At 36.0% G+C, this 5069-nt stretch overlaps 1 pseudogene; it reads left to right on the top strand.

The window, feature by feature from the left end:
• The first annotated feature begins 466 nt into the window (after positions 1-466).
• LOC124993710 (olfactory receptor 183-like) lies at positions 467-4484 on the top strand (annotated as a pseudogene).
• Positions 4485-5069: the final 585 nt, after the last annotated feature.

The following is a 5069-nucleotide window of genomic DNA, read 5'->3' as shown; positions in this document are numbered from 1 at the left end:
GTGCATACTAGACGTGCATGCTAAAGGTGCTGTCTATCTGAGGTGCTTCTTAGCGATGCGTCCCGCATACTACGATCTGTGATCTGCAACCTAGAGGTGTGTTCTCAGTTGTCTGCCCAGCGATCTGCCATCTGCCTTCTGCCTGCTGCCTCCTGCTTGGTGCTTACTGTTGCTGCTTTCTGCTTGCTGATGCTTCTTGCCTCCTGCCCACTCTAAATAAAATTGCATTTGAACTGTAATTATTAGCACTGGTTATTTATACTGTCTTTTTTCAGTTTCAGATGGTTTCATGTTATTCTGCTAAAAAATAGGATCATGTGGGAAATGTATTCTCAAGTTAAACAAGCAGGATTTTTAGAGAGAGTCCATTTCAGTCACTATAATAACAAAGACAAAGACTTAAAACATTTTTATCATATATTTGAGTTTTACCACATGGTAGTTTGATATGTAAGTATTTAGTGAAATGACGAATATAGCCAAGCATATTAACATTCCATCATCTCCTAGAGTTACTTTTTTGTTGCAGTTATTGGTGAGTGTACCTAAAATCTATAATCTCTGGGCATATTGTTTGTATCTAATAAGATTTTAGTTATTAAAATTATAGTTTTCATGTTGTTCACATATGTAAAGATAAAGCAACTTTTAAATTTGAGAATATTAGTATATTTATGAATAACAATGTTTCAAAGCAAATTTTAAAATAACATCTCTTTTGTACTCAAGATCCATTTTAATAAAACATTTTATTTTGAATAAAAGAAAAGAAGATTACTTTGATTGACAACTTTTAATGAATTCCAAGATTAAGACAAACATCCACATACAAATCTTTGAACCTTTCCCTTCATCTCAGGTTCAGTCTTTCTTGGAAACTCCCCTTTTTACTTCTTTGACTTTCTACAGCTTTCTACATTTGTCTTTGGTATTTTTATTCTCCTCATCCTGGTGTTATTGTTGTTGTTGTTGTTTGTTTGTTTTACCCGGAGTCATTAACCACTATCATCCCCAGTCCTTTTTTATTTTTTCTTTTGAGACAGGCTCTCTCTAAATTGCTTAGGACCTCTCTAAATTGCTGAGGCTGCCCTTGAACTAGCAATCCTCCTGCCTCAGCCTCCCAAATTGCTGGGATTACAGGTGTGTGCCACCATACCTGGCTCTTCTTTTTCCTTTCATTCACACCAAATTCTCTGTCTACTTCTACTATCACTGTTCTTCTCTTCTTTCCTTCCTTTCTTCTCTTTTTTGAAACTTTGATTAAAATGGTCTATAGGAAAATTTTATTTTATGTGACCACACTCAGGATGAAATGCTGACTTTTCTCCATATAACTTGAGTGCACCCTTCCACTCTCTCTCCTGATGTGCTCTTTTCCATGCACTTTCAATAATTCTCTGAAAATTGTTCCACATAAAAGAAACTACTCTCACTAAATTTACCATCCATTTCTTAATTTACACACTCAAATATTCCTGTTGATTCCTCATCTTACTAGATCATTTATTATGGTATTTAGCACCATCATTCACTTTGTTCTTGAGTAAGTTTGTTTCCTTTCCTTCCTTCCTTCTTTCTTTTCTTCCTTCCCTCCCTCCCTCCCTCCCTCCGTTCCTCTCTCTTTCTTTCTTTCTTCCCATAAAACTCAGTTGTCTTGATTTCACTTTGTTTCTAGTATCATCCTGTTTTGTATTTTCTTCTGGTCTCCCTTTTGCTTCTCTTTTGTTCAATTCAGGACTCTGAGTTGCAAGAAGAAATGAATTTATTAAATGGAAATTGACACAAAGGAAGAAATGCTAGAGAGGTTAGAGGAATCAACTTGGCAAATTGGCAGAAGCAGAAGAAGGGAGGGCACAAAAATCATGTGGCCACTCTGTCTGAATAAGATCTCGCTGTTGCTACTGTTGAACCCAGAAGCCAAAACTCTCAGGGCCAATGTCATTGCTGTAGATGCAGGATAGATTTGCTATAGTTTAGGTATCACTGCCTTGGTTGCCCGTGCAACCAAATTTTTCTTGCCCATGTACATTTGTCTCCCTCTTTCCATATTCCAAATACAGTATAGTGGGTTTCACTGGGAAAACCTAGATCAAGTCCCCTTACTCTAAATGCAAGGGTTATGGGAGAGTGGGTTTCTAGCCCTTTTGGTTTCATAAGCGTTAGTAGCTTCTACTGATCAAAAAAATTCACATGTTATGAATGGACTCAAATGTGGCAATGTAATAAATAATACCTGTCAACATTATAATCTTTTTAATATATCTTCCTCAATATTTTTTCCTCTTTCTGTTCTTTCCTTTGTATAGACTCTCTGATGGATAGGTAACCCATAATTGTGCCTCCAACTACTCCAAAGACACCCAAGTCATTACTTCTATTAGCACATAGTAGACCAAGACCCCTAATTATATCTTACTTGGGTATTGAGAGCATGCTACTTCCATGAATTTAATGATCAACTAGAATTCTCCATTTTATTTTTGATGCTTACCTACTCAATCGCCAATTCATCGCACTCTACTTCACTGACTACCATTTAATGCCTAATTCATAACTGAGTCCTACTGACTGTAAATTTTGAATTCTATTTAATCTTTATCTTCATTTTCCTAACCACCATATAGATCATATCATATGTGGACTAGGCGATACCCTTAGATTTGCATCATCAAAGTAATATTTTTAAGTCACAGATTCTTAACTTAGTCTCAAACAACTGAAGGTTTCCTCAGTAGCAGCTCATAATCTATTTTTGTTCTAAAAATTCCCCTAAAACATTGGGATGTGAATCTAATCTGGAAACCCCTGGTCAATGCTAATAGTTTCCTGATTATTATTCCTGAATCCAGTGTTCCCTCCCTAGACCATTTTGTATACTACCAAATATTTAATTTAAAAATATTTTATCACATCATTTCACCATCTTAAAGCAGTTCAGTATAAGCCTATTGACTGAAGAATACAGTTCAAATCCCTTGAGATGGCATTCAATTCAGTTTGTAATCCAGGCCATTCAAATAGACTTTCTCTACATTCTGAACCATGCTCATGACACTTAATTTCCAATCACACTTAATAGGTCACAATAAATTTATCACAGGCTCAGATGACCTCTCATTTTCTCTAAATCTGTTATTGTGGTACATTTATTGAATTAAATTAATTTTTTTACCATTTTTAGCCTGGCATGGTGGTACACACCTGTAATCCCAGTGGCTCTGGAGGCTGCGGCAGGAGGATGGGAAGTTCAAAGTCAGCCTCAGCAAAAACTAGATGCTAAACAACTCAGTGAGACCCTGTTTCTAAGTAAAAATACAAAATAGGGCTGGGAATGTGACTCAGAGGTCGAGTGCCCCTGAATTCAATCCCCAGTACCGCCTCAAAAAAAATTTACTATTTTTAATTTCTCCTGGTGCCTTTCTTTCACATAGCAAAGAATATCCTTAAAATGATCCTTCATGATTTTCTCTTAACTCTTCTCCAATATTCCTATTAAAAGCAACAGTGATTATTTTTTTAACATTCAGTGCTTTTCATTTCAGGTGACATCCAAGATGACTTGGAAAAGGACAATGCAGTTTTGCTGACGGAGTTGGTCCTCACAGGACTTACAGACCAACCACAACCAGAACTCCCCTGTTCCTACTGTTCTTGATGATATACATTATGACCTTTGTGGGAAACCTTGGTCTGATGTCTCTGATCTGGAAAATCCCTCACCTTTATATCCCCATGCACTTTTTCCTTGGGAATTTAGCCATTCTCAATACATGGTTATCACCAACAGTGACCCCAAATATGCTGGTCAATTTGTTAATCAAGACCAAGATGATCTCTCTCACTTAATGCAAGATACGTTTTTTTCCCCCTTTGGAATCAGTGTAACCACAGAATGTTTTCTTCAATGGCTTATGATCGCTATGTGACCATATGCCATGCTTTACTGTATCCTGTGATCATGACCAATAGTCTATGCATCTGGCTACTGGTTTTGTCGTGTGTAGGTGGCTTTCTTCATGCCTTAATTCATGAAGTTTTCTTATTCAGATTAACCTTCTGTAATTCCAACATAATATATCATGTTTTCTGTGATGTTATACCATTATTAAAGATTTCCTGTACTAATCCTTCTATTAATTATCTATTAATATTTATTTTCTCTGGTTCAATACAAGTGTTCACCATTGGGACTATTTTTGTCTCTTATACATTTGTTCTTTTTACAGTTTTAAAAAAGAAGAATGAAAAAGGGTGTGAGAAAAGCCTTCTCCACCTGTGGAGCCCATCTTTAATCCATGTGTTTATACTACAGCCCCCTTCTCTTCATGTATGTGCATCCTGCATCTTCACAAGCAGATTATAGAGAAATGATCTACTCTCTGTTTTACACTGTCATCATTCCTGTGTTGAACCCCATGATATACAGTCAGAGAAACAAGTAGGTCATAGATGCACTAACAGAAATTTTGAAAAGAAATGTTTAGATGTCATATTTGGTTTTTTTTATTATTTTATTTTTTGCAGAATGCATTTTGATTCATTGTACACAAATGGAGTACCTCATTTTGTTTCTATGGTTGTACATGATATAGATTCATAACATTAGTGTAATCATACATGTAATAGGCTAATGATGTCTGTCTTATTCCACCATTTTTCATACCCCCCTCCCTTTCATTTCCCTTTACATAATCTAAAGTTCCTCCATTCTTCTCTCACCTCCCACCCTGCCCCATTATACATCATTATCCACTTATCAGAGAAAACATTTGACCTTTGGGTTTTGGGGATTGGCTTATTTCACTTAGCATGATATTCTCCAATTCCATTCTTTTATCTGCAAATGCCACAATATGATTCTTCTTTATGACTGAATAATATTCCATTATATATATGTATCACAGTTTCTTTATCCATTCATCTGCTGAAGGGCATCTAGGTTGGTTCCACAATCTAGATATTGTGAATTGAGCTGCTATAAACCTTGATGTAACTGTGTTACTATAGTATGCTGATTTTAAGTCCTTTGGGTATAAACCAAGGAGTGGGATAACTGGATCAAAAGTTGG

This window comes from Sciurus carolinensis, chromosome 9 (assembly GCF_902686445.1).
Source record: "Sciurus carolinensis chromosome 9, mSciCar1.2, whole genome shotgun sequence".
NCBI lineage: Eukaryota > Metazoa > Chordata > Mammalia > Rodentia > Sciuridae > Sciurus > Sciurus carolinensis.
The sequence above is the reverse complement of the archived record's forward strand: the minus strand, read 5'-3'. Positions and strand labels throughout refer to the sequence as shown.